At 50.1% G+C, this 14086-nt stretch overlaps 7 non-coding genes across 7 annotated transcripts; all 7 read left to right on the top strand.

The window, feature by feature from the left end:
- The first annotated feature begins 1436 nt into the window (after nucleotides 1-1436).
- Trnal-uaa (transfer RNA leucine (anticodon UAA)) lies at nucleotides 1437-1520 on the top strand. The gene has a single exon. It is a non-coding gene; the product is annotated as a tRNA-Leu (tRNA).
- Nucleotides 1521-3322: 1802 nt separating this feature from the next.
- Nucleotides 3323-3406, top strand: Trnal-uaa (transfer RNA leucine (anticodon UAA)). Its single transcript has one exon. It is a non-coding gene; the product is annotated as a tRNA-Leu (tRNA).
- Nucleotides 3407-5208: 1802 nt separating this feature from the next.
- Nucleotides 5209-5292, top strand: Trnal-uaa (transfer RNA leucine (anticodon UAA)). Its single transcript has one exon. It is a non-coding gene; the product is annotated as a tRNA-Leu (tRNA).
- Nucleotides 5293-7094: 1802 nt separating this feature from the next.
- On the top strand, nucleotides 7095-7178 carry Trnal-uaa (transfer RNA leucine (anticodon UAA)). The gene has a single exon. It is a non-coding gene; the product is annotated as a tRNA-Leu (tRNA).
- Nucleotides 7179-8980: 1802 nt separating this feature from the next.
- On the top strand, nucleotides 8981-9064 carry Trnal-uaa (transfer RNA leucine (anticodon UAA)). Its single transcript has one exon. It is a non-coding gene; the product is annotated as a tRNA-Leu (tRNA).
- Nucleotides 9065-10869: 1805 nt separating this feature from the next.
- On the top strand, nucleotides 10870-10953 carry Trnal-uaa (transfer RNA leucine (anticodon UAA)). The gene has a single exon. It is a non-coding gene; the product is annotated as a tRNA-Leu (tRNA).
- Nucleotides 10954-12755: 1802 nt separating this feature from the next.
- On the top strand, nucleotides 12756-12839 carry Trnal-uaa (transfer RNA leucine (anticodon UAA)). Its single transcript has one exon. It is a non-coding gene; the product is annotated as a tRNA-Leu (tRNA).
- The last annotated feature ends 1247 nt before the right edge of the window (nucleotides 12840-14086 follow it).

Consider the following 14086-nt stretch of genomic DNA (forward strand, 5'->3'; position numbering starts at 1 on the left):
CACTAAGTTAGTGTGTCATGCTAATAACGGGAAGGCTGTGGATTAGGTCCCACCAAGGGCTATTCCATATTGCTTCCCTAAAAGGCAGCGCGAGAGACTGCCAGGCAAATCACAAGTGATCTGTACAAGGACTAAGATGTCCACACGTCTGGAAACGTTCTCGCCGACTTCTGTGCCACGCTGACGACACGGGTTCTCGTCCGAACACCGAAGTTAAGCAGCATTTTTGCGTGCTTAGTACACGGCTCGGTGACTAACTAGGATGTCTGCGTGCTGTTGGATTCTTGAATTTTGCCTTTTCCCTTAGTTTTCGGTGTTGCTGCGCGGTAATGATACGGTCCAGCACGCTGACCCGTCTCTTGCCTCTCGGTACCCAAATTCGCGAACCTGCGGCCACAGTCAAATGAAAGGGTCCGTTGTGTGTTTGTCGAGTTGGTCTCTCCCAGTCGATTCTAGCGCCTGTCCTCTACATATACGCCCATTTGCAAGCGTCAGCTTTCGCGTCAGCCGGTCAAAGTCGAGACAAGTCGACACATGGGGACGGGACACACGATGCTGTGAATCGCAATCCACACTAGCCTACGCGGAGCGGGACGAGGGGCGAAGGAAAACCATTCGTAACACGACAGTTCGCGAGCGTTGAAAACATTCTCCTGAGTAAAGGAGACAACTTCCGTGCGGTGTCCGGGTTTCAAACCCAGATCAGTTACTTGGGAAGCAACCATGCTCACCGACACACCACCACCGCCTTCTGCTACGCGCTGCTTGCGCCGTGATGTGTCGCCTTCCCTCCTGGCGCCAGAGGCCGAAGGCAATCTCGCTGTAGGCGCTCAACGCCGAGTGGAAGGCGAGCACAGCTGAACCCGTTTTCCTGGTGCTGCTAGGGCGATATACTGTAACTGAGCGCAGAACGAACTTTCACTGAAGAATCTGCCCTTTAATGCACATCAGGGCGAACATGAAATTTCTAATATGAAGTACCCACTGACGATCCAAAGGCGTTTCAGTATGTATGGGTCGGTACCACCGGGTAGTGCCTAAGTATTGTAAAGTGAAGGTCGACAGCTTGAGCCTCACAGGAAGTATTTCATTGGCTTCCCACGAGTGCGTAATGCAGAGCGTGGCTGTTGCTAGGAAACGGCCTTATTTGCCGTTCTTTAATATCTAGTTTTCTTTGCATCAATGTGAAAATGTTACTATTACTAAATACAGTTTTGCTAGTTACAGTTCAAACTGGAAACGACGGAAGAAAGCGGTCCAACGCGCCACATTAGTTCCCGAAATGGAGGGTTCGTTTCCTTCGCCACGTCTGACATTGTGTCTTAAATATTCTAAACCTGACATAATTACATCCTACCGAAAAAAGAAACAGATTTCGCAGCTAGGTTCTTGAGATATTGCTAGAGATGGAAGTCACTGGAGCGAATGCCTCGCACGTCAGATTGGCCGAGCGGTCTAAGGCGCCAGATTTAAGCTCTGGTTCCCGTAAGGGAGCGAGGGTTCGAACCCCACATCTGACTATCCATTTTGAACATTCTGAAACTAACATACTCCCTTGATCTTATAGAACAAGTAAATTACGCAGAAACACGCCATGCAGATTTTACTAGAGACGACAGTGACAGCAGTGTAGGCGTCGCTCGTCCGGTAGCCCGAGCGGTCGAAAAGAAATAGCGGAACATACTTTTCCTGTGGCGAGTTTTAGCTCTTCTCACGGACGTTTCCGTTGTCGTTGTGTTGTGGCTCTAGGTTCCAAGCGACAGCGAGAAAACCTCAACAGCAACACATACGTGTTTAAATGAATCGTAGGGCCTTAATAAAGATAGATGAAACGGTGGCTCAGGTACTGGAGTTCTGAAGCGGCCGTATTGCGTGGGCAGTAAGCTCACTAAGTTAGTGTGTCATGCTAATAACGGGAAGGCTGTGGATTAGGTCCCACCAAGGGCTATTCCATATTGCTTCCCTAAAAGGCAGCGCGAGAGACTGCCAGGCAAATCACAAGTGATCTGTACAAGGACTAAGATGTCCACACGTCTGGAAACGTTCTCGCCGACTTCTGTGCCACGCTGACGACACGGGTTCTCGTCCGAACACCGAAGTTAAGCAGCATTTTTGCGTGCTTAGTACACGGCTCGGTGACTAACTAGGATGTCTGCGTGCTGTTGGATTCTTGAATTTTGCCTTTTCCCTTAGTTTTCGGTGTTGCTGCGCGGTAATGATACGGTCCAGCACGCTGACCCGTCTCTTGCCTCTCGGTACCCAAATTCGCGAACCTGCGGCCACAGTCAAATGAAAGGGTCCGTTGTGTGTTTGTCGAGTTGGTCTCTCCCAGTCGATTCTAGCGCCTGTCCTCTACATATACGCCCATTTGCAAGCGTCAGCTTTCGCGTCAGCCGAGCAAAGTCGAGACAAGTCGACACATGGGGACGGGACACACGATGCTGTGAATCGCAATCCACACTAGCCTACGCGGAGCGGGACGAGGGGCGAAGGAAAACCATTCGTAACACGACAGTTCGCGAGCGTTGAAAACATTCTCCTGAGTAAAGGAGACAACTTCCGTGCGGTGTCCGGGTTTCAAACCCAGATCAGTTACTTGGGAAGCAACCATGCTCACCGACACACCACCACCGCCTTCTGCTACGCGCTGCTTGCGCCGTGATGTGTCGCCTTCCCTCCTGGCGCCAGAGGCCGAAGGCAATCTCGCTGTAGGCGCTCAACGCCGAGTGGAAGGCGAGCACAGCTGAACCCGTTTTCCTGGTGCTGCTAGGGCGATATACTGTAACTGAGCGCAGAACGAACTTTCACTGAAGAATCTGCCCTTTAATGCACATCAGGGCGAACATGAAATTTCTAATATGAAGTACCCACTGACGATCCAAAGGCGTTTCAGTATGTATGGGTCGGTACCACCGGGTAGTGCCTAAGTATTGTAAAGTGAAGGTCGACAGCTTGAGCCTCACAGGAAGTATTTCATTGGCTTCCCACGAGTGCGTAATGCAGAGCGTGGCTGTTGCTAGGAAACGGCCTTATTTGCCGTTCTTTAATATCTAGTTTTCTTTGCATCAATGTGAAAATGTTACTATTACTAAATACAGTTTTGCTAGTTACAGTTCAAACTGGAAACGACGGAAGAAAGCGGTCCAACGCGCCACATTAGTTCCCGAAATGGAGGGTTCGTTTCCTTCGCCACGTCTGACATTGTGTCTTAAATATTCTAAACCTGACATAATTACATCCTACCGAAAAAAGAAACAGATTTCGCAGCTAGGTTCTTGAGATATTGCTAGAGATGGAAGTCACTGGAGCGAATGCCTCGCACGTCAGATTGGCCGAGCGGTCTAAGGCGCCAGATTTAAGCTCTGGTTCCCGTAAGGGAGCGAGGGTTCGAACCCCACATCTGACTATCCATTTTGAACATTCTGAAACTAACATACTCCCTTGATCTTATAGAACAAGTAAATTACGCAGAAACACGCCATGCAGATTTTACTAGAGACGACAGTGACAGCAGTGTAGGCGTCGCTCGTCCGGTAGCCCGAGCGGTCGAAAAGAAATAGCGGAACATACTTTTCCTGTGGCGAGTTTTAGCTCTTCTCACGGACGTTTCCGTTGTCGTTGTGTTGTGGCTCTAGGTTCCAAGCGACAGCGAGAAAACCTCAACAGCAACACATACGTGTTTAAATGAATCGTAGGGCCTTAATAAAGATAGATGAAACGGTGGCTCAGGTACTGGAGTTCTGAAGCGGCCGTATTGCGTGGGCAGTAAGCTCACTAAGTTAGTGTGTCATGCTAATAACGGGAAGGCTGTGGATTAGGTCCCACCAAGGGCTATTCCATATTGCTTCCCTAAAAGGCAGCGCGAGAGACTGCCAGGCAAATCACAAGTGATCTGTACAAGGACTAAGATGTCCACACGTCTGGAAACGTTCTCGCCGACTTCTGTGCCACGCTGACGACACGGGTTCTCGTCCGAACACCGAAGTTAAGCAGCATTTTTGCGTGCTTAGTACACGGCTCGGTGACTAACTAGGATGTCTGCGTGCTGTTGGATTCTTGAATTTTGCCTTTTCCCTTAGTTTTCGGTGTTGCTGCGCGGTAATGATACGGTCCAGCACGCTGACCCGTCTCTTGCCTCTCGGTACCCAAATTCGCGAACCTGCGGCCACAGTCAAATGAAAGGGTCCGTTGTGTGTTTGTCGAGTTGGTCTCTCCCAGTCGATTCTAGCGCCTGTCCTCTACATATACGCCCATTTGCAAGCGTCAGCTTTCGCGTCAGCCGGTCAAAGTCGAGACAAGTCGACACATGGGGACGGGACACACGATGCTGTGAATCGCAATCCACACTAGCCTACGCGGAGCGGGACGAGGGGCGAAGGAAAACCATTCGTAACACGACAGTTCGCGAGCGTTGAAAACATTCTCCTGAGTAAAGGAGACAACTTCCGTGCGGTGTCCGGGTTTCAAACCCAGATCAGTTACTTGGGAAGCAACCATGCTCACCGACACACCACCACCGCCTTCTGCTACGCGCTGCTTGCGCCGTGATGTGTCGCCTTCCCTCCTGGCGCCAGAGGCCGAAGGCAATCTCGCTGTAGGCGCTCAACGCCGAGTGGAAGGCGAGCACAGCTGAACCCGTTTTCCTGGTGCTGCTAGGGCGATATACTGTAACTGAGCGCAGAACGAACTTTCACTGAAGAATCTGCCCTTTAATGCACATCAGGGCGAACATGAAATTTCTAATATGAAGTACCCACTGACGATCCAAAGGCGTTTCAGTATGTATGGGTCGGTACCACCGGGTAGTGCCTAAGTATTGTAAAGTGAAGGTCGACAGCTTGAGCCTCACAGGAAGTATTTCATTGGCTTCCCACGAGTGCGTAATGCAGAGCGTGGCTGTTGCTAGGAAACGGCCTTATTTGCCGTTCTTTAATATCTAGTTTTCTTTGCATCAATGTGAAAATGTTACTATTACTAAATACAGTTTTGCTAGTTACAGTTCAAACTGGAAACGACGGAAGAAAGCGGTCCAACGCGCCACATTAGTTCCCGAAATGGAGGGTTCGTTTCCTTCGCCACGTCTGACATTGTGTCTTAAATATTCTAAACCTGACATAATTACATCCTACCGAAAAAAGAAACAGATTTCGCAGCTAGGTTCTTGAGATATTGCTAGAGATGGAAGTCACTGGAGCGAATGCCTCGCACGTCAGATTGGCCGAGCGGTCTAAGGCGCCAGATTTAAGCTCTGGTTCCCGTAAGGGAGCGAGGGTTCGAACCCCACATCTGACTATCCATTTTGAACATTCTGAAACTAACATACTCCCTTGATCTTATAGAACAAGTAAATTACGCAGAAACACGCCATGCAGATTTTACTAGAGACGACAGTGACAGCAGTGTAGGCGTCGCTCGTCCGGTAGCCCGAGCGGTCGAAAAGAAATAGCGGAACATACTTTTCCTGTGGCGAGTTTTAGCTCTTCTCACGGACGTTTCCGTTGTCGTTGTGTTGTGGCTCTAGGTTCCAAGCGACAGCGAGAAAACCTCAACAGCAACACATACGTGTTTAAATGAATCGTAGGGCCTTAATAAAGATAGATGAAACGGTGGCTCAGGTACTGGAGTTCTGAAGCGGCCGTATTGCGTGGGCAGTAAGCTCACTAAGTTAGTGTGTCATGCTAATAACGGGAAGGCTGTGGATTAGGTCCCACCAAGGGCTATTCCATATTGCTTCCCTAAAAGGCAGCGCGAGAGACTGCCAGGCAAATCACAAGTGATCTGTACAAGGACTAAGATGTCCACACGTCTGGAAACGTTCTCGCCGACTTCTGTGCCACGCTGACGACACGGGTTCTCGTCCGAACACCGAAGTTAAGCAGCATTTTTGCGTGCTTAGTACACGGCTCGGTGACTAACTAGGATGTCTGCGTGCTGTTGGATTCTTGAATTTTGCCTTTTCCCTTAGTTTTCGGTGTTGCTGCGCGGTAATGATACGGTCCAGCACGCTGACCCGTCTCTTGCCTCTCGGTACCCAAATTCGCGAACCTGCGGCCACAGTCAAATGAAAGGGTCCGTTGTGTGTTTGTCGAGTTGGTCTCTCCCAGTCGATTCTAGCGCCTGTCCTCTACATATACGCCCATTTGCAAGCGTCAGCTTTCGCGTCAGCCGGTCAAAGTCGAGACAAGTCGACACATGGGGACGGGACACACGATGCTGTGAATCGCAATCCACACTAGCCTACGCGGAGCGGGACGAGGGGCGAAGGAAAACCATTCGTAACACGACAGTTCGCGAGCGTTGAAAACATTCTCCTGAGTAAAGGAGACAACTTCCGTGCGGTGTCCGGGTTTCAAACCCAGATCAGTTACTTGGGAAGCAACCATGCTCACCGACACACCACCACCGCCTTCTGCTACGCGCTGCTTGCGCCGTGATGTGTCGCCTTCCCTCCTGGCGCCAGAGGCCGAAGGCAATCTCGCTGTAGGCGCTCAACGCCGAGTGGAAGGCGAGCACAGCTGAACCCGTTTTCCTGGTGCTGCTAGGGCGATATACTGTAACTGAGCGCAGAACGAACTTTCACTGAAGAATCTGCCCTTTAATGCACATCAGGGCGAACATGAAATTTCTAATATGAAGTACCCACTGACGATCCAAAGGCGTTTCAGTATGTATGGGTCGGTACCACCGGGTAGTGCCTAAGTATTGTAAAGTGAAGGTCGACAGCTTGAGCCTCACAGGAAGTATTTCATTGGCTTCCCACGAGTGCGTAATGCAGAGCGTGGCTGTTGCTAGGAAACGGCCTTATTTGCCGTTCTTTAATATCTAGTTTTCTTTGCATCAATGTGAAAATGTTACTATTACTAAATACAGTTTTGCTAGTTACAGTTCAAACTGGAAACGACGGAAGAAAGCGGTCCAACGCGCCACATTAGTTCCCGAAATGGAGGGTTCGTTTCCTTCGCCACGTCTGACATTGTGTCTTAAATATTCTAAACCTGACATAATTACATCCTACCGAAAAAAGAAACAGATTTCGCAGCTAGGTTCTTGAGATATTGCTAGAGATGGAAGTCACTGGAGCGAATGCCTCGCACGTCAGATTGGCCGAGCGGTCTAAGGCGCCAGATTTAAGCTCTGGTTCCCGTAAGGGAGCGAGGGTTCGAACCCCACATCTGACTATCCATTTTGAACATTCTGAAACTAACATACTCCCTTGATCTTATAGAACAAGTAAATTACGCAGAAACACGCCATGCAGATTTTACTAGAGACGACAGTGACAGCAGTGTAGGCGTCGCTCGTCCGGTAGCCCGAGCGGTCGAAAAGAAATAGCGGAACATACTTTTCCTGTGGCGAGTTTTAGCTCTTCTCACGGACGTTTCCGTTGTCGTTGTGTTGTGGCTCTAGGTTCCAAGCGACAGCGAGAAAACCTCAACAGCAACACATACGTGTTTAAATGAATCGTAGGGCCTTAATAAAGATAGATGAAACGGTGGCTCAGGTACTGGAGTTCTGAAGCGGCCGTATTGCGTGGGCAGTAAGCTCACTAAGTTAGTGTGTCATGCTAATAACGGGAAGGCTGTGGATTAGGTCCCACCAAGGGCTATTCCATATTGCTTCCCTAAAAGGCAGCGCGAGAGACTGCCAGGCAAATCACAAGTGATCTGTACAAGGACTAAGATGTCCACACGTCTGGAAACGTTCTCGCCGACTTCTGTGCCACGCTGACGACACGGGTTCTCGTCCGAACACCGAAGTTAAGCAGCATTTTTGCGTGCTTAGTACACGGCTCGGTGACTAACTAGGATGTCTGCGTGCTGTTGGATTCTTGAATTTTGCCTTTTCCCTTAGTTTTCGGTGTTGCTGCGCGGTAATGATACGGTCCAGCACGCTGACCCGTCTCTTGCCTCTCGGTACCCAAATTCGCGAACCTGCGGCCACAGTCAAATGAAAGGGTCCGTTGTGTGTTTGTCGAGTTGGTCTCTCCCAGTCGATTCTAGCGCCTGTCCTCTACATATACGCCCATTTGCAAGCGTCAGCTTTCGCGTCAGCCGGTCAAAGTCGAGACAAGTCGACACATGGGGACGGGACACACGATGCTGTGAATCGCAATCCACACTAGCCTACGCGGAGCGGGACGAGGGGCGAAGGAAAACCATTCGTAACACGACAGTTCGCGAGCGTTGAAAACATTCTCCTGAGTAAAGGAGACAACTTCCGTGCGGTGTCCGGGTTTCAAACCCAGATCAGTTACTTGGGAAGCAACCATGCTCACCGACACACCACCACCGCCTTCTGCTACGCGCTGCTTGCGCCGTGATGTGTCGCCTTCCCTCCTGGCGCCAGAGGCCGAAGGCAATCTCGCTGTAGGCGCTCAACGCCGAGTGGAAGGCGAGCACAGCTGAACCCGTTTTCCTGGTGCTGCTAGGGCGATATACTGTAACTGAGCGCAGAACGAACTTTCACTGAAGAATCTGCCCTTTAATGCACATCAGGGCGAACATGAAATTTCTAATATGAAGTACCCACTGACGATCCAAAGGCGTTTCAGTATGTATGGGTCGGTACCACCGGGTAGTGCCTAAGTATTGTAAAGTGAAGGTCGACAGCTTGAGCCTCACAGGAAGTATTTCATTGGCTTCCCACGAGTGCGTAATGCAGAGCGTGGCTGTTGCTAGGAAACGGCCTTATTTGCCGTTCTTTAATATCTAGTTTTCTTTGCATCAATGTGAAAATGTTACTATTACTAAATACAGTTTTGCTAGTTACAGTTCAAACTGGAAACGACGGAAGAAAGCGGTCCAACGCGCCACATTAGTTCCCGAAATGGAGGGTTCGTTTCCTTCGCCACGTCTGACATTGTGTCTTAAATATTCTAAACCTGACATAATTACATCCTACCGAAAAAAGAAACAGATTTCGCAGCTAGGTTCTTGAGATATTGCTAGAGATGGAAGTCACTGGAGCGAATGCCTCGCACGTCAGATTGGCCGAGCGGTCTAAGGCGCCAGATTTAAGCTCTGGTTCCCGTAAGGGAGCGAGGGTTCGAACCCCACATCTGACTATCCATTTTGAACATTCTGAAACTAACATACTCCCTTGATCTTATAGAACAAGTAAATTACGCAGAAACACGCCATGCAGATTTTACTAGAGACGACAGTGACAGCAGTGTAGGCGTCGCTCGTCCGGTAGCCCGAGCGGTCGAAAAGAAATAGCGGAACATACTTTTCCTGTGGCGAGTTTTAGCTCTTCTCACGGACGTTTCCGTTGTCGTTGTGTTGTGGCTCTAGGTTCCAAGCGACAGCGAGAAAACCTCAACAGCAACACATACGTGTTTAAATGAATCGTAGGGCCTTAATAAAGATAGATGAAACGGTGGCTCAGGTACTGGAGTTCTGAAGCGGCCGTATTGCGTGGGCAGTAAGCTCACTAAGTTAGTGTGTCATGCTAATAACGGGAAGGCTGTGGATTAGGTCCCACCAAGGGCTATTCCATATTGCTTCCCTAAAAGGCAGCGCGAGAGACTGCCAGGCAAATCACAAGTGATCTGTACAAGGACTAAGATGTCCACACGTCTGGAAACGTTCTCGCCGACTTCTGTGCCACACGCTGACGACACGGGTTCTCGTCCGAACACCGAAGTTAAGCAGCATTTTTGCGTGCTTAGTACACGGCTCGGTGACTAACTAGGATGTCTGCGTGCTGTTGGATTCTTGAATTTTGCCTTTTCCCTTAGTTTTCGGTGTTGCTGCGCGGTAATGATACGGTCCAGCACGCTGACCCGTCTCTTGCCTCTCGGTACCCAAATTCGCGAACCTGCGGCCACAGTCAAATGAAAGGGTCCGTTGTGTGTTTGTCGAGTTGGTCTCTCCCAGTCGATTCTAGCGCCTGTCCTCTACATATACGCCCATTTGCAAGCGTCAGCTTTCGCGTCAGCCGGTCAAAGTCGAGACAAGTCGACACATGGGGACGGGACACACGATGCTGTGAATCGCAATCCACACTAGCCTACGCGGAGCGGGACGAGGGGCGAAGGAAAACCATTCGTAACACGACAGTTCGCGAGCGTTGAAAACATTCTCCTGAGTAAAGGAGACAACTTCCGTGCGGTGTCCGGGTTTCAAACCCAGATCAGTTACTTGGGAAGCAACCATGCTCACCGACACACCACCACCGCCTTCTGCTACGCGCTGCTTGCGCCGTGATGTGTCGCCTTCCCTCCTGGCGCCAGAGGCCGAAGGCAATCTCGCTGTAGGCGCTCAACGCCGAGTGGAAGGCGAGCACAGCTGAACCCGTTTTCCTGGTGCTGCTAGGGCGATATACTGTAACTGAGGCGCAGAACGAACTTTCACTGAAGAATCTGCCCTTTAATGCACATCAGGGCGAACATGAAATTTCTAATATGAAGTACCCACTGACGATCCAAAGGCGTTTCAGTATGTATGGGTCGGTACCACCGGGTAGTGCCTAAGTATTGTAAAGTGAAGGTCGACAGCTTGAGCCTCACAGGAAGTATTTCATTGGCTTCCCACGAGTGCGTAATGCAGAGCGTGGCTGTTGCTAGGAAACGGCCTTATTTGCCGTTCTTTAATATCTAGTTTTCTTTGCATCAATGTGAAAATGTTACTATTACTAAATACAGTTTTGCTAGTTACAGTTCAAACTGGAAACGACGGAAGAAAGCGGTCCAACGCGCCACATTAGTTCCCGAAATGGAGGGTTCGTTTCCTTCGCCACGTCTGACATTGTGTCTTAAATATTCTAAACCTGACATAATTACATCCTACCGAAAAAAGAAACAGATTTCGCAGCTAGGTTCTTGAGATATTGCTAGAGATGGAAGTCACTGGAGCGAATGCCTCGCACGTCAGATTGGCCGAGCGGTCTAAGGCGCCAGATTTAAGCTCTGGTTCCCGTAAGGGAGCGAGGGTTCGAACCCCACATCTGACTATCCATTTTGAACATTCTGAAACTAACATACTCCCTTGATCTTATAGAACAAGTAAATTACGCAGAAACACGCCATGCAGATTTTACTAGAGACGACAGTGACAGCAGTGTAGGCGTCGCTCGTCCGGTAGCCCGAGCGGTCGAAAAGAAATAGCGGAACATACTTTTCCTGTGGCGAGTTTTAGCTCTTCTCACGGACGTTTCCGTTGTCGTTGTGTTGTGGCTCTAGGTTCCAAGCGACAGCGAGAAAACCTCAACAGCAACACATACGTGTTTAAATGAATCGTAGGGCCTTAATAAAGATAGATGAAACGGTGGCTCAGGTACTGGAGTTCTGAAGCGGCCGTATTGCGTGGGCAGTAAGCTCACTAAGTTAGTGTGTCATGCTAATAACGGGAAGGCTGTGGATTAGGTCCCACCAAGGGCTATTCCATATTGCTTCCCTAAAAGGCAGCGCGAGAGACTGCCAGGCAAATCACAAGTGATCTGTACAAGGACTAAGATGTCCACACGTCTGGAAACGTTCTCGCCGACTTCTGTGCCACGCTGACGACACGGGTTCTCGTCCGAACACCGAAGTTAAGCAGCATTTTTGCGTGCTTAGTACACGGCTCGGTGACTAACTAGGATGTCTGCGTGCTGTTGGATTCTTGAATTTTGCCTTTTCCCTTAGTTTTCGGTGTTGCTGCGCGGTAATGATACGGTCCAGCACGCTGACCCGTCTCTTGCCTCTCGGTACCCAAATTCGCGAACCTGCGGCCACAGTCAAATGAAAGGGTCCGTTGTGTGTTTGTCGAGTTGGTCTCTCCCAGTCGATTCTAGCGCCTGTCCTCTACATATACGCCCATTTGCAAGCGTCAGCTTTCGCGTCAGCCGGTCAAAGTCGAGACAAGTCGACACATGGGGACGGGACACACGATGCTGTGAATCGCAATCCACACTAGCCTACGCGGAGCGGGACGAGGGGCGAAGGAAAACCATTCGTAACACGACAGTTCGCGAGCGTTGAAAACATTCTCCTGAGTAAAGGAGACAACTTCCGTGCGGTGTCCGGGTTTCAAACCCAGATCAGTTACTTGGGAAGCAACCATGCTCACCGACACACCACCACCGCCTTCTGCTACGCGCTGCTTGCGCCGTGATGTGTCGCCTTCCCTCCTGGCGCCAGAGGCCGAAGGCAATCTCGCTGTAGGCGCTCAACGCCGAGTGGAAGGCGAGCACAGCTGAACCCGTTTTCCTGGTGCTGCTAGGGCGATATACTGTAACTGAGCGCAGAACGAACTTTCACTGAAGAATCTGCCCTTTAATGCACATCAGGGCGAACATGAAATTTCTAATATGAAGTACCCACTGACGATCCAAAGGCGTTTCAGTATGTATGGGTCGGTACCACCGGGTAGTGCCTAAGTATTGTAAAGTGAAGGTCGACAGCTTGAGCCTCACAGGAAGTATTTCATTGGCTTCCCACGAGTGCGTAATGCAGAGCGTGGCTGTTGCTAGGAAACGGCCTTATTTGCCGTTCTTTAATATCTAGTTTTCTTTGCATCAATGTGAAAATGTTACTATTACTAAATACAGTTTTGCTAGTTACAGTTCAAACTGGAAACGACGGAAGAAAGCGGTCCAACGCGCCACATTAGTTCCCGAAATGGAGGGTTCGTTTCCTTCGCCACGTCTGACATTGTGTCTTAAATATTCTAAACCTGACATAATTACATCCTACCGAAAAAAGAAACAGATTTCGCAGCTAGGTTCTTGAGATATTGCTAGAGATGGAAGTCACTGGAGCGAATGCCTCGCACGTCAGATTGGCCGAGCGGTCTAAGGCGCCAGATTTAAGCTCTGGTTCCCGTAAGGGAGCGAGGGTTCGAACCCCACATCTGACTATCCATTTTGAACATTCTGAAACTAACATACTCCCTTGATCTTATAGAACAAGTAAATTACGCAGAAACACGCCATGCAGATTTTACTAGAGACGACAGTGACAGCAGTGTAGGCGTCGCTCGTCCGGTAGCCCGAGCGGTCGAAAAGAAATAGCGGAACATACTTTTCCTGTGGCGAGTTTTAGCTCTTCTCACGGACGTTTCCGTTGTCGTTGTGTTGTGGCTCTAGGTTCCAAGCGACAGCGAGAAAACCTCAACAGCAACACATACGTGTTTAAATGAATCGTAGGGCCTTAATAAAGATAGATGAAACGGTGGCTCAGGTACTGGAGTTCTGAAGCGGCCGTATTGCGTGGGCAGTAAGCTCACTAAGTTAGTGTGTCATGCTAATAACGGGAAGGCTGTGGATTAGGTCCCACCAAGGGCTATTCCATATTGCTTCCCTAAAAGGCAGCGCGAGAGACTGCCAGGCAAATCACAAGTGATCTGTACAAGGACTAAGATGTCCACACGTCTGGAAACGTTCTCGCCGACTTCTGTGCCACGCTGACGACACGGGTTCTCGTCCGAACACCGAAGTTAAGCAGCATTTTTGCGTGCTTAGTACACGGCTCGGTGACTAACTAGGATGTCTGCGTGCTGTTGGATTCTTGAATTTTGCCTTTTCCCTTAGTTTTCGGTGTTGCTGCGCGGTAATGATACGGTCCAGCACGCTGACCCGTCTCTTGCCTCTCGGTACCCAAATTCGCGAACCTGCGGCCACAGTCAAATGAAAGGGTCCGTTGTGTGTTTGTCGAGTTGGTCTCTCCCAGTCGATTCTAGCGCCTGTCCTCTACATATACGCCCATTTGCAAGCGTCAGCTTTCGCGTCAGCCGGTCAAAGTCGAGACAAGTCGACACATGGGGACGGGACACACGATGCTGTGAATCGCAATCCACACTAGCCTACGCGGAGCGGGACGAGGGGCGAAGGAAAACCATTCGTAACACGACAGTTCGCGAGCGTTGAAAACATTCTCCTGAGTAAAGGAGACAACTTCCGTGCGGTGTCCGGGTTTCAAACCCAGATCAGTTACTTGGGAAGCAACCATGCTCACCGACACACCACCACCGCCTTCTGCTACGCGCTGCTTGCGCCGTGATGTGTCGCCTTCCCTCCTGGCGCCAGAGGCCGAAGGCAATCTCGCTGTAGGCGCTCAACGCCGAGTGGAAGGCGAGCACAGCTGAACCCGTTTTCCTGGTGCTGC

Source organism: Schistocerca cancellata, chromosome 8 (assembly GCF_023864275.1).
Source record: "Schistocerca cancellata isolate TAMUIC-IGC-003103 chromosome 8, iqSchCanc2.1, whole genome shotgun sequence".
Classification (NCBI taxonomy): Eukaryota; Metazoa; Arthropoda; class Insecta; order Orthoptera; family Acrididae; genus Schistocerca; species Schistocerca cancellata.